Here is a 16,373-nt window from a genome sequence, read left to right as displayed (position 1 = left end):
GTGTTTTTGTTTTTATCAGAAATATGTACTGCTCAAGCAATATTCAAATTAAAATGTGGCGTTGCGAAAACCTAATTAACTACCCTTTCTCCTCATGCATCAGTGAACTTTTATAACTTTTTTATCCATTACTATAACATTCTAGTCAGTCGGCGCGTGGCGTTTAGAGCACACACTTTCAGTCTTATATGTCATTACGGCAGCAGTTAACGATAGCAGGTGTGCAAATACTATCGTATATATTGACCGTTCTCTAGAAAAACGGTTCAAGTCGATTTAGGTCATTTCTGCAATTTATGAATTATTACATCGTTCCGCACTCCTATTATGTGTATATTGAAGTTTCAAGCAATGCAAACCAATGGGTAAGCTTACTTAGCCGTTATAGAAGCCGGTCCATGGCGACCCGACCGCGCGCAATAGTTACGGCGTCCCGAGTATTCCTGCAGTTATTATTTATTCCTGCACAATAAATGTAATTGTAATAATGTATAATCAGTTTAAAATAAAATTATTGGAATACTATCAATTTATCCTACGCTACGTAGCTTTTTGAAGACTTTTTCAGTCCTCCGTTAAAACGGCTTAAGTATCAAGTTTTTAATACATAAAGATTAATATTTAATGTTTAGTTCTCTCCGAACGGTCGCAATTAATTATTGGATACTATAACTTTTAAGTGAAACATAATAAAGTACACTAAAATTAAAATAACCACTCAAAAAATACTGTACATTCCTAAAATGCAATTATCTAAAAACGACATTTTTCGACTTAAGCGGTTCTTCGAGAGAACGGCTTATATGTAGACGTGTTGTGAGTGCTCATACTACGACAGTTCACTTCTTCGCTTCTTTTAATGTAATATAGACTTTGATCACGATTTTTGTTAAATTTAATTTATTGAATCTGTGCTACGTGTTGCCTTTTTGTCTAGGCTGTCGAATACTCAAAATCGTTAATAATTTCAACACGATAATTAATGTATTCCGCGATGTTTTATTACATTTCTTTGTAATTTCAATTCTGATTTTTTAATAATTGCACTTTTTGTAGGTATTTTGTTTGTTTTAATTATTTTTCCAAAGTTGTCTGGTGGGTGAACCTGCTCAACTTTTACTTAACATTCAAACTGCTAGTGTAAATTTTGAACGAGCATGAGATATCTTGGTTGCTATATATTATAACAAGAGTTATAATTATTTCTTATCTTGCCAAGTTATGCGATACTAAAAAAATCACAAAAAAAGGCAGAAGAGATGCGTTCATTGCTAAATAATACCTACGAGGTGATATGGCCCTAGAAGACGATGAAGAGACCCATTGATAGTTGAGAGGATCTTCTCGTCTATCTGACCGTACAACCCCTTGAACCTCAGACTAGAAAGGCTTGGAAGGACAGGATGGGCAGTTTGACTAGCTATTAAACGTTTAAAAGCCTCAAAAGATTTCTTGAATAGTAAGTTCTGTACTCCGGAAGCAATTTATGCTGGTCAATTAACGAAGGCTACAACATCATCTGCTAACTTCAAAGAGCAGTCCTATGGAGGTAGATTAGAAAAATAGTGGAACAGCTTTACCTAATGAACTGAATTCTGGAGCTTGTAAAGGCAACTCATTGCTCAAAACTATTTCACTATTCTCCTAATCTACCTTCATGGGACTGCGCCCTTCCAAGGAAAAATCATCTAGATTTGAAACCATAGTACTCATATAATCTCATAATGCTTTGATCACAAGCTACGTCCTTAATGTTCTGTAGAAACATGTAAAATTTATGCAGCTCAGTATCATACAATTTTATATTCTTCTAATATGAACCTGCTTGTTTCACCTCCCACTACTGTTAAGAATACTTTGATTGATCCTTCAAATATGACCTCTGTTGCCAATACTACTCTCGGATTTTCTGTTTCCAATAATTCTGGTGCTTCCACCAGTACTCAAAGTGAACATAATGCGTTCAATACTCGCTCCAATTTATGACTCAGGGGAACTGCACATCTGGTTACGGCCCTTATCACTGTGGCGTCCTGCGATGGTAGCCAGCACCTCACTTGTGCATTGTTAGACTAGGGGGCCCAAGCCTCTTTTGTTTCAGCATCCTTGGTTTAGAGACTAAGATTGTGGCGACCTCGGGCCATTATCAGGTTCAAAGGAGTGGGGCATCAGGCTGCTTCAACCAATAGGTCTTTTACTATTGTAAGCATAAATTCTAGGCTGCTCCATCAATTCATTTGGTAGCATTGCAGTCATATTGTATAGAACATGCTACACCATGCTCGTAATTGTATACTTAGAACATCATCGCAGAAGGTGTCAAACATCGTATTAAATTAACTTATAACGGTTCACCCTAGTAAAAGTTTGGAAAATAATAATAACACTAATAATGATGAAGAAGTGCTCTCGCGTTGGTGTCACGGTAGGGCTTCAGCTTTCCTCTCGTGACTTTGACGACTATGTTGGCAGTAGCACTGCCCCTGAAGGCCACAGCATGCGGAATGGTGGTGATGGTGAGCTGCGAGATGCTCAGGCAAATCTCACTAATCAAACTGCTGGCCAGCGAGAACACCTGCGATAAACGGTTTAACTGTGTCTACCGAGGATGCTTCGAATTGCGTTAACTATTGCAGCCAACCACAAAAGATAGGATGAGAGGAGAAGGGGGGATCTCTGAGGAATTCTGGATGGATAGATGATTGAGGCAAGGGTGCCCGCCTAGCCCAACGCATTTTGCAATTTTGATCGCGGATATGGAAAGCAAGTTAGCGGCGAGAGTGGTGAGAGGAGTTAGGGTAGGAGGAGTCAGGATATTGTCACTTGCATATGCAGATGACATAGTTCTTCTAGCAAAGAGCGAAGAGGCTTTAAAGGAGATGATGAAAAATTTAAGATGATACTTGGACAAAAATAGGTAAGAGTTAAATGCAGACCGGTCGATGGTTATGGAGTTCAGGAAAGGTGGTGGAAAAGATAAGGGAGGGGAGTGGAACTATAGTATGAACTATATTGTCAGGAGGAAGACAGAAAGAACAAGTTTAGGGATTATAACATGGAGTCGAGCGTCTAAATTTGAGAAGAAATGTTTGGAAGAGGGGGGAGTAAGCTAGTTAGAGAGTGTGGGATGATGTGGGAGAAAGAGAACAGACGTAGTGGTGCAAAATGGAGGCGGAAAGGTGCGAAGTTTGAAACGAGAATTTAAAAAGGATATAATTTAAGAACGAAATATGCTGCAAGGTATCCTAATAAAAAGAAAATCGCACTTAGAGATCGTATTACTTTGGTGAAGGACACCAGGACTAATCTCCACATTACAGAAGACTGAGGAATGGAGATTAAACAACAGGTTGATTTGACATGGAAAAACGACGGCAATGAACGTACACACGGTTAAACAGGGGGAAATTGATGTTCTTCCTTAGCCAGTTGATGATCCAACACCACCATATCCTGCAGAGAAGATGGATGTCTTAATACAAAGAGATGCAGCAGTAGAGGTTCAGCGACCAAAAAAGCGATTTAAAATGGACATACCATATGAACAGAATTGCTATGCGCTTTTTTGCAAAAAAAGGGGGGCAAAGTGTAATGAGAGAACATTACAGACACTTCTTACTTAAATACCCCGAGCTACCCACAAGAACAAGTGAGCAGAATCTGGCCAAAAACTTTTAATATCTGTAAACACCTTGCTTTCAGATGTTGAAATTGCTGCTATCAAAATTTAAGTAAAACAACAGCTTCCTATTGATGAACTCCCCTTGGAAGGTGTGAGCCACACCCGCATATGAATAACGATGATGTGAACAGCGAAGTCCCAAAAAAACTGCAGCCCCTTCAAAGGAATTTTGGTTATGGTTTATAGAGTTCAGATATGTAGAACCAACACGAAGGAATTCTCTGCCGAAGATGAACATCACAAATGATCTGCGTGCAATAATACAACACATCAACAACAAGGTTTTACCTACGTATTTGAACGTAACACAAACCGCGTTAAAGGTGCAAAATCTTGTATAATGTGCAGCTGCGGCAACCGTTAGAACGTTGGGCCGCAGAACTAGGCTTGCCAATGCAGTCTTTATCCCAACAAGGATTCGAGATTCAAACTGAAAGATTATATTGGATATTGATGTCAGCAAAGTAAGGTGCAAATTGATTCGATTAACCCAATATAAAAAAGGAAATAGAACCAGAAAGCTGATAAACCATGTTACTAAAATAATCCACCCGCCGCACATCGAGACATAAACACCATCAATATTGAATGAGATTATAGAGCCACAAAGGAAGAGGCTAGATCTTCTTACGGCCAGACGGTGTCAGTAAAAGAAAAATGGTGCACGAAGGTAAGAAAATCAAAACTTTCAAACAGATGAAAGAAGGTTCTATCAAGAACTGAGTTTGAAGCAAAAGAAAGAGCAAGACAGCGAAAGACCTCAATTGGAGGGAATGACTAACTACTTGTCGGGTGTTTGGAGAAAATGAATAGATGTAATTTGGACATTGAGTGGTTCAAACTGGGGAAAGAAAGGGCAAGCAATAGCTCTGAAATACAGCTGGAAAACATCACAGTTTTAAATGTTTCAGCGGTTTTGAAAAGGGCAAGTAACTGGAAAAAGATCTTATGCCAAGCTTTATGCTCTAGGGTATTACTGATATGTTACTTATAAAAGCAGACGCTCAAAATACATATGAATTTCAAAAGAGAGCCTGTCTTCCAACAATTTATAAATGTCTTACAGGTATCATTGTAGATAAGGTATCTTCTTATTGCGACGAGAATGATATCCTTATAGAGGAACAAAAAGGATTTTGTAAAAACTCGTGAAGCAATAAAGATCTAGTAACTATAGATGCTGTTGTCCTGACGTAAGCTTGTAAGTATCAAAGGAACTTACAAATATCATACAATGATTGAAAGCAAGCGTTTCCTTCTGTGCCGCATGACAATTTCCTTGCAGTCTTAAAACTTTACAAAATATTTCCACGCATCATTGACTTTTTAAGTCGTGCGATGAGGCAGTAGATCAATACGCATTACGACGGGTATATTTCAATTAAACTCCTTCAGTGCACCATACTCGATGACCAACCGTCCAAAATTTTTTTAATGCATTTTTCTCGAAAATGGGTCAAAATTTCGTCTTCTTGATTTTTCTCAGAAAACCTCTGATATGCAACTTTTATTGAGAAGAGTATAAATTTAATCCAAAGAAAGCAGACCTGAAAGTCCCCTTGTAAAACGAATACTGTGATATACTTAAGTCTCACTCGACATGTGTCATTTTTACCCAAAAGACATTGATGAAAGACTGATTAAATGTGCAGATGAGAACTGGGCTGGAGACAAATATAGGAAATCAACGACAGGTCTTCTCTACACAGTGTACGGTAATACAGTCTGCTTCGATAGAATTAGTTTGCATACGACAATAGATAGAGTTAGTTTGCATGTGAAATACGTGCCTATAAAGAAAACAGTGGGCGACAGTTTAACGAAGGCTATATCTGGGAAACAGTTTGCAGAGCGGCGATTAAAATTATATTTTTGTGAATTCTAATTACATCATTTTTCTTTCTTTTCTTCAGAATATACCTCATTGAATTCCAGCTGCAATTTGTTTTAAATAGAGGCGGAATGTTGAATTTAGTATAATTTAACATAGGATATCTGTTTTATCTGTGTGCTAACTGATGAACTAGCCAGCGTTGAAAATGTGTGGTTCAAATTCGATGTTTGCAATCTTTGTTAAATTCAATGTTCCATACATATAGAACTGTAGAACGCTAACAAACAGTTCGTTGAATGCTCGTTTGTATATTTTTGGCTGAACAACAATTTTCGTTCTCTAATCAGATATCAGTTGTGATTTCGTTTTTGCGTTCTCCTTTTATCAAAGATTGTCTAACATTAGCAACATTTTTAATAAACTATCCTTGTGTATATGGGTGTTTTATCTCTCTAATTCCTGTGTATTGCTAGACAATCCAACTCCTGATTTTCTTTATAATACAAGATGTATAAAAAATATATTTTAAAAACAGCAAATATTAATATAAGCATTTCATATCATTAAAATGCCAAAAATGATGTTCCTCAGAGAAAATCTAAAATTTTATCTTCGGCAAAAGAAAAACCAAGGATTCGAGAAGAACACCTTCCAGGAAATATAAAAATTCATCCGATATTTAATACAGATCTTGAAATTTGATCTTGAAAATTGCGGTCAGCGATTTCATCTGTATTACTTACAGGACCAAGTAGTAGGCAGGAATCTAATAATCTCCAGGACAAATTAGAATTCAGAGTTCACTTTTACGTTTCTGTGTAATTGAAAACATATTCTTCACAGCAAAAAAAAGTTTGGCTCAAGCATGTCAGGGTTTCGACATAAACTTCCAAATACCTCGTAATCTAAGCTGTTTAACGCCTCCAAGTTTTTACTTTAGCCGTATATTAGACAAAAATCTGTTCAGCCCATAAACTCTATTTACTCCACAAATCGAAGGGAATATAGGACCGTCTATATTAGCTCTACCTGATGTACACTGCAAGGAGGCTGCACGATCGGATTTTGTACATGATATAGTCCTTGTGAGGGCTTTTGACAAAAAAAATTAAATTTGTGGAATGCTTACCAAGAATATATGAATGATTAGAGAAATGAACTGTATACATCTACAATATCAAAAACGATGTTTAGAATTCTTAAAAACTTGAATAAATATCTAGTTAATTGACTAAAATGGAAATCAAATGACTGAAGTACACGAACTCAAAAATTAAGCGATCGGTAATTCTGTAAGCCTGCAAAAGTTCGTTTCAGAATCAATCGTGAAACAATTTGTTATGAGTTCAAAATTGTTAGGAGAAACAAAAATTGCTTTAACGAGGTGGAACTGTGGACCGTTTTCGGAGAACAATGTCAAAATGCTCTTTATTTTTATTTTGTAAGCTAATCGCAATACCCATTTTGTTAAAGCAATTTTATCTCCAGTAGAATTAGGTAGCAAGTGAATACATTTTCTCACGTCATGTAAATCATGAGGGTTGCGAATTAGAACATTTGCTGCAAGACTGACTTTGCATAACAAATTAAATGCATTGGTCAAACCATTTTTTAAAAATAATTTTTGTTTAAAAAAAATAGTTTTTGCAAATTTGTGAGATATAAAAAAATTTATTATAATGTTCGATTCTACGAGGAAAAAATATAAAATCCATGCAATGGAATTTTTTTTCCAGAGAATTTTACATGTGCTCTTTTCGTATGTCTTTTCGTTACAAGAAATTTATTTTAATAAAACTTATGTATTTTCCAAATTATACCAATAAAGTATTGGTAAACAAAATGTTTAACTTGCGAAAAAACTTACTTGCATGGACACTCCTAAAAGATTGTAATATCTCGGGCACCTCTCAGTGCTTCAAGAAGTATAAGTAGTGACTCGATTAACTTCTAAACAACTTTTTATTTATTTATTAAAATGTTAGAAGTGAAGATAGCTTGTATACAAACCCTTTTGGAATTAAAAGAATCAGATTGTATTCTATTATGATACGCATTCTTATATATTTATTTTAATATTTCAATAAATACTTTATGTACAGAAATATGCACTTGAAAACTCAATCTGCATGTGTCGAAATTTGTCAAATGGGCCACTTTTTTATGGGTTTATTCTAGAAAATAAAAATCATTTTACCATTGTTGCATAAATATTGATGAAATTATCAACAATTTTTATAAACAAATAGAATTCATTCTAAATTCTCAATTGATCTCAATGGTTTAGTTGGCTAATTACGAAAACTCGTTTAATTACGGAGATTTTGGTAAAAAAAATAATTGGGGAACTCGCATATCTCAAAAGTTGTCTGTGTTTTCGTGTTGATGTTCCGCGCTCCATGCCACGCGACGTGCGATATTGACAACTTTGAAATTTGCCACATATATGGATTTCAATGTGGTTTAATTAATTTAAAAAAAACTAAGAGTCATATCAAAAAAGTAAAAATACCTCTGGATTCGTCTCGGCAATATCTCGATGTGCATTTTTGGTTTTTTTGTTTAAACAATTTGTTAAACAATTACGCCATTTGTTATCTTTCTGCAGTTTTTATACATTGGTTAACAAATTGTTTAAACAAAAAAAACAAAAAATGCACATCGAGATATTGCGGAGACGAATCCAGAGGCATTTTTACTTTCTTTCATGACTCTTAGTTTTTTAAAATTAATTACACAACTTTGAAGTCCATATCCACGGGCACGGAGTAAGAGTGCGCTGAACAACAAATGCTGTAATTCTTTAAAAAATGGGTTTACGAACAAACAAAAAAATGCACATCTAGATATTTTCGTGAGGAATGCAATGGTGCACTTGGTTTTTCAAGCGAATGCATACTTTTTTATAACAATTTCTGAAAAATAACAAATGTCGTAATTGTTTAACAAATTTTTTAAACAAAAAAATGCACATCGAGATATTACCGAAACGAATCCAAAGGTATTTTTACTTTTTTTCATGACTCTTAGTTTTTTTAAATTAATGACACAACTTTGAAATCCATATATGTGGCAAACTTCAACGTCGTGAATATCATACGTTGCGCGGCATCTCTATGAGAATAAAGTTGCAAGGAAATCAAGTTTTCTACGTCCTCTAAATATTGGAGATTTAAATCCTTTATGTGACCAGTCAGAAAAATAAATGATAGATTTTAAATTCAAAGGAAGGCTTATATTTTTTATCACAAATAATCATTTAAAATCATTCTGCATATCTTCATGCGAATTACAATTAATTATTGTTGAAAAAAATTTATTCGTACGATGGTAATCAATTTGGTTGCATATATGACGCATGTTTAGAGCAAAAAGATAAAAGATTTGGGAGCATTGAGTCTTCATCCAGTGTCTACTACACTCATACCAATCCAAATTTGTCACGTTTGCGCTGCTCTGCTAATTGTCGCAGGCAGTCCAGGAATATTTCCCTGACTTGTATTCAAGTTCTTTATTTTTGAAGCATGCACTTATTAAATTAAGTTTTTTGAAAATATGAAGAGTTTTTTCATAACCATTTCGTAATTGTACCCTGCCGATGAAAACGCACTGAAAAAGCAATGAAACGGCAATGGTCAGTGTTGATTCAGTGCTGTTTCTTCAGCACTACCGGTATCGCTAGTTTTCTATACCTGAGTTTCCCTGCTTTTATAGGATAACAATTAAAACATGAAATCACCACTAATGAAAGCCTCTTCAATATTCATGTTTAATTTTTTACTGCTTGTCACTTTACTTGACGAATCAATAAACTTAAGATCATTATGATTAATATTTCTCTTAAACATCGTCGACCCTGCTTCTGTTATGATAGATTTTTCTTCTTTTTATAATAAGTAAATCTAAAATAGCTGATTAGAAACGAAGAATCCAATAAAATTTAATTACAGTTAAGTTATGCAATTTTCACGACATAAAACTGGTAAAATTTTTAATTAAAAGCGTTTGAAGTTTAACAATGTGCATTTTTTCAATATCAAATAATACATTAATTAAACATGAACAACTTCCTATTGTAAACATGTGTAACTATTGAAAGCCTATCTATTCTAAAGTTAAAAATTACATTTTTTGAAAAATAAAATTTTCTACTCTGCTGAAAGCTTTTAAACCCTTATCCGGATTTGTTTCTGGTACGGTTCAAATTAAAGCTCCTGTTATGTAGAATTGGGATGCAATATACAATTTGCATATCAACCTGTATCTTTCACCTGTAGGTGCTACCTATATGAAACGAGATAGGATCCTATGAATGATCCTATATAGGTTCCTGTATGGGGCCATGTCCAGATCCGCAGTAGTATTCTATGACACCTACAGCTGCGCAGAAGGTGTTTTGGTCCTCCAGGAGCACCTAGAAACATGCGTACCATTAGGTACCTTTATGTACCGTATTAGGGATGGTCCTCTACAGGCACCTATATAGGATCCTACGTCATTTTCTATGAGTGAATCATGTAGGATACTCTGCAGGATCCTATGTAGGTTCCTATATATGATCCTATATAGGAATTTCCAGTGGAGACGTAGAATTGCGATAAAAAATAACATTTGATATGATAGCTTATTTGGTATTTTATAAATTTCAAGTGATTTTTCTACTTTACCCATCCTACATTCTATCTCAGACAACATATAAATTGTAGCCATATATTAAAATATTTTATTTATATTTTTGTTTTGGTTGAAGCAACCAATTAAACTTCTACCCCCCCCCCCCTTCCACCCTCTCTCCGCTTCCAATTCTTTTTCAAATCTATAAGTGTACAGTGAAGGAACTTTGTGAATATTATGGTTCGACATTCTAGATGTAGGGTGCCAGCAGATTATGCTGAAATATATGAATGCATATGGACTCACCTCTGCGCACGGATCTCTGCGCAAATCTGTATCTCAATTGTTTACGAAATATAATTAAATGGTACTTACTTGCTTACAGATTGCAGCCAAAAGTAAATCCTTGGAAATTTACGCCACACAGCAACACCTATTTTTACTAACCAGGTTTTGAAACGAAACACTTTAAAAGGATTTAGGACGGACAAACCTGCACCTCTTCCCATAGATCTCAAAGCTCTAAATGATAATTGTTATATTTTACAATATATTATAAACAAAGTTTCTTTGCATAGATACCCATCAGGAAAGAGCCCCACGCAACTACTGCAGTAAATCATTTCGGTAAACCATTAACTTTCATCTGAACATGGTAGCGAGCGTATTTACAAACAAATCTTATAGGGTGAGGAGGGGCAACGCCGACCGATGGGGCAAACGTCACTTTGCTTATATAATCGCTATTATTTAAAATTTTGAATTGTACCTTGAATTATATCAATCTATTCTATTATGAAGATAGTGTTAATTATTAAAACCTTGAAAATTGATGTAGAAGAAAAATGATGTAGAAAATAGTTTTTACCGCAAAAGAATGGAAGACTCGCTGACAGCAATATGAAGTTTTCAACATTAATGACAATACTTACAGTGTGAAAATTGGATATTTTGACAGATAAAACAGTATCACATCATATAATTATAATAATGAGACTAACTCAAGTTCATAATAGCTTAAATCTAATCAATAATTGAGGCCTGGCCAGGGGAGCGAGCCCGACGAAAATAATAGTTTACAAGGGATGAATATTATTGAAGGGATGAATATTATTATTCTCAATCCGCTCGGTATACGAATAAGATGTTGGATTACAGCTATCACTATTTTTATTCATTTGTATATGTTTAAAGGTGATTTTTCCAATAAATAATATACCACAGAAGCGAACCATGTTTTCCCATCCTTAGATGCTTTTTCATAAAACTCGGCGGCCGGTTTTACCCTCCATTGTGGGACAAATCCGAGGAAATTCAGCTCATTAGAAATGACTAAATTACGAAATCATTGTTTTATTCATATGATTAATACGTATAGAAATATGATATACAATAATGTAGGACTCGAAATGAGAAAAAAAATTTTATTCCATATCTTACTAACTTTAAAAAAATCATTGACTCCTAACTGGTTGGCTCTGCCCCTCCTTGCTCTATTTAAGAGTATACTAAACTTGACATTAATTCCATGGTAACAACCATAAAGAACTTCATTTTAAATTTTATTGTTTGAATACTGAGTTTGGACAGGAAGAATTATTAAGAAATATATTTCAAGGAGCTGCTCCAAATTGTAATTTTTAAATGTTTAAAGATATATTCCATGTATTAGAAAAACCACTTTAGATAAAATTTTAAAACTTAATGCAAGTATTGCTCACCTAAAGCCATTGTTGAACTTCTTAAGGATATAATTAAAATGGTTTGTTTCATTTTTAGAGTTGGGCAAAACTTGCTGATGAAACTTAAAGAAAGTTAAGGGGCTTTATTAGTGTTCTAAAAAGGAATGTAAGATGTTTTCGCAATTTTGAATATTTTCGTCTGATTTCTTGCATACGTTACCAAAATTTTAGTCCCTCGGATTGAACGAAGTCGGTTTTTGGATGAAATGTTGATATTCTCTTTAATAATCAAATTGGAGAGAACTATAGAGAAAAATTGCAGTGACACTCAGTATAGCCGTATGTGGATTCTCGAGGCCCACTCCATCGACCCTCGTGAAACACACGAGGCAGACTCCCTGGAGTGCAGTGAATTGCTCGTAAATCATGACCCTTTCATTCTTTTGAGATGCAGACCAGTGAAAAAACTGAAATCAAGAAGGTATGGCTTAATTCAGTTTCAATTAGCAAAATTAGTTTATTGGAATAATTTGAAGAAATTGAAAAAAAAGATTCATGAAAATCGGTTAAAATTAGCAGTAAGAATGGAAACTTAAAAAAATTTATTATCAGTTTTCTAGTTATTCTTATGAGAAAATCTTACTGAAGCAGTTAGTAAACGACTTTGTTCGATAAAAATTATCATTTTAATTTTGTTCACTTGAATTTCAAATAATGAACACTGAGATAAGATGAAGATGTTTATATTTAATTTAAACAAAAAATGAGGTAAAAGATGTGAGTGGTGAATACTTTATTCTTATATAAACGAGTAAGTATCACTTCGCGAGTTTCCGAATTCAAAACCAGGTTTTGAGAATATATATAAATTAAAAAGATACAACGAATTCAGGTAATGACGCTATCTACTTTGATTGCAGGTAGGGCTTCAATCTTTATAAAATTTTCACATCATATTTTCAATACATGACAATTTATACTTGAAAAGCCGTTATCCATATCATTCTCATTTCCTAAGCTCTTTATACACACTTTTGATTTCAGCTCTTGTGGCATTTTATAGCAATTTTTAATTTTAATTTAGAATGGTAGCTTTTATGTAGAAACCAAAAACTACGCGTCCTGTCCGAAATTTATTCATAACAAATTTGTATGCATCTTCACACTTTTTGTAAGAGCAAAATTTGTCCATTTTATCGCTTCTCCAAAAATTTCACTGTTTTTATTTATAAAGTTTTTTACGATTCATACAAAAACTGCGCATCCTATCGAAATATAATCAATGACATATTTGTAGCTCTTTTTTTGATGAACAACTTTTATCTTGTACAGCTTTGTATGGTGCACAATTGTACCTGATTCATTTTCCTTTTCGTATCTTGGTCAGTTTTACCGCAAAGTAGAATTTTAGATTTTTCAGTATTTCTTGTACGACTAATATTGCATTGTCGATGTTTCGAAAAAATTCGAAAAGTTGTTACGATAATCTTATACGGCTTTTAAACAGCAACGTTGTTTTTTTTGACAGTTTCCACGTCGAGCTTTGTGTGGCTTAAAATTTTCAATTTTCTTTTTTTGTTATTTATGTTCTCACTTCTTTAACTTTCTTCAACAGTAATATTTATTTGAAAACTTATTATTTAGATTGAGGAAACAGTGAAAAGAAAATTAACTAACTAAAATTGTGCACCACAAGAAGATGTACAAATTTGTTATTAATCATTGTTTTATCGGACTTGAACTTTTTGATTCAATCGTAAAAAACAGCATTAAAAATAACAAAATAAAATATTGGTCTGGGAAACTCGCTCGATTCATCCTTATGACTTTCTTTCGATAAAAAGAACGTTTCTGTTTGAATGCCGTACAAGCTTATCGCAACAACTGTTTTAATGTTTTCGAAACATCCACAATTAAAAATTGGTCGCGCAACAAATAATTAGAAATCGAAAATTCTATTTTACATGCACCATCAAAACATGTACAAGACAAAAGTTGCTCATCGAGAAAAGAGCTACAAATATGCCATTGATTACATTTTGATAGGATGCGCAGTTTTTGTTTGAATCAGAAAACAACTTTCTAAATAAATGCAGTGACATTTTTGGAGAAACAACACAATGGACAAAAGTTACTCTTACAAAAAGAGTGAAAATGCATACAAATTTTTTATGAATAATTTTCGGATAGGACGCGTGGTTTTTGGTTTCATCGTAAAAACTGACATTCTTAATAAAAATTTAAAATTTTTGAAAAATGACACAACTGAAATAAAAATTTTACAAGTCTTAATGAAGCGCTCAGAAAATGATAATAATATGGACAGCGGTTTTGAAGTATACATTGTCATGCTTCGAAAAGATTATATGATAATTATATAAAGATTGAAGCCTACCGGCAATAAAAGTAGGTAGAGTCATTACCAGAATTCGGTGTTTCTTTTTAATTAAAATATTTTCGCAATACCTGGATTCGAACTTGGAAACTCGCGAAGTGATATTTATCGAACACAAAGATGTGAAAAATTGCAATTCAAGGATGCTGTTATATGTTTAAAAAACATATATTCCAAGTCCGAAAAGTGTACATTCTCCTCAAGACGTCATCACACGTACAGCACGCACACTACTACGTGTGCTATTTTGCTCATGATTTGCACCCATGATTTACGCATGCGGGCACCTAATATCGTACTACTAAAGGGGGCATCCGAGAAGTCCGCAATTCCTGGAATTTTCTGCCCGTTTATATATGGATAAAGTATTTACCACTCACCCGCATTTTTTGTTTGTATTAAATATGAACATCTTCATCTTATCTCAATGCTCATTATTTGAAATTCAAGTGCGCGAAATTAAAATCATCATTTGTATCGAACAAAGTCGTTTACTAACTGCTACAGTAAGATTTTGTCACAAGATTAACTAGAAAACTGCTAATTAATTTAGTGAGGCTTATGATTCGAAGTTAATAATACTTCTTAATCAGTACTTTTTTCATTGAATACTCATTATTTATATTGAGGGAGTAGATGTAAAGTTTTCGGCAAATGGTGCACTATTCTGCCGTCACAACAAGAAAAGTCGCAACTACATTTCGGATGAGTCCCCTGTCAACCTAAACGAAATTAGGATGGCAGGGGACTCATCCGAAATGTAGTTGCGACTTTTCTTGTTGTGACGGCAGTATTGTATACAGTTTAATGTTGCCATTATTACTGCAAACATTAACCGATTTTCATGAAACTTTTATTCAATTTCTTCAAATTATGCTAATAAACTAATTCTACTAATTAAAATTGAATCAAGCCATACCTTCCTAATTTCAGTTTTTGAAGTGTTCTGCATCTCATAAGAATGAAAGGGTCATGATTTACGAGCAATTCACTGTGCTCCAGGGAGTCTGCCTCGTGTGTTTCACGAGGGTCGATGGAGTGTGCCTCAAGAATCCACATACGGCTACACTGAGTGTCACTGCAATTTTTCTCTATTGTTCTCTCCAATTTGAATATTAAAGAGAAGATCAACATTTCATCCAAAAACCGACTTCGTTAAATCCGAGGGACTAATATTTAGGTAACGTATGTAAGAAATCAGACAAAAATATTCAAAATGGCGAAAAAATCTTACATTCCTTTTTAGAACTCTAAGAAACCCCTTAATGTTTGAATGAGGCTTAGCTTTATGAAAATTAGTTACATATGGAAATTCGGTATGTCCTGAAATTCTAAATTATATCTAAAAGTGCTAGCCATTTTTGTTTTTACCAATAAGTCTTTTGATACAATACTTTATCATTTGAGATATCACGCGTAATTACGTAAATTGAAAAATTACAAAAAAGAACTTTTAAAGTTGTAAGAATATAATACTGTAGGTGAAACATGGAATAAATACAAATTTTTTAGATTTCTCTACATTTTGTATGCTAAATATTTAAAAAATGGGTAATTTTACAGTTCAGAGAGAAACACTGAATATGTAAAACTACTTAAATCATGATATTGCAGAACTCAATCGGAAACCATCTAAAACAAGGAGAAGAAGTGAGAGAATTGAAAGATGAACAATAGGAATAAATTTAAAAATTGTCAAATTTAGATTTCTGCAAATTTAGAAATTAGGCAAATTTACAACAATCAAATTTACAAATCTAAAACAATACAAATTTAACTACAATCATAAATTGGTTTATCTATGAAATTTGTGCCTTAGCAGATGTTATCTGTACTAATTATTTCAATATTTTGTAGACAATTGTATTCACATATGTTGTTTTTATTTCTGTTATTGAAAACTGCCGAATCTTTGGCTGATTCAAATTTCTTCCGTCGCTGCAGTAAACATTATATCACCCAGCTACGTGATAATCTATGTTGATTATCACCGCCAAATATTTAAAGAAAAATAAAATACGATTATACAAATAAATGTTCCTAAAAGTGCCTGTGTGATATCTATTTCCCAGTAATATTTTTGAAAAAATAAAAAATAATGTAATCTCCTTTTCGGCCTGAACCGGATGAGATCTGCATTAATTGCATCTGACAAAAATGAAATAT

Source organism: Belonocnema kinseyi, chromosome 1 (genome assembly GCF_010883055.1).
Source record: "Belonocnema kinseyi isolate 2016_QV_RU_SX_M_011 chromosome 1, B_treatae_v1, whole genome shotgun sequence".
Lineage (NCBI taxonomy): Eukaryota > Metazoa > Arthropoda > Insecta > Hymenoptera > Cynipidae > Belonocnema > Belonocnema kinseyi.
This window is presented reverse-complemented; position numbering follows the sequence as displayed.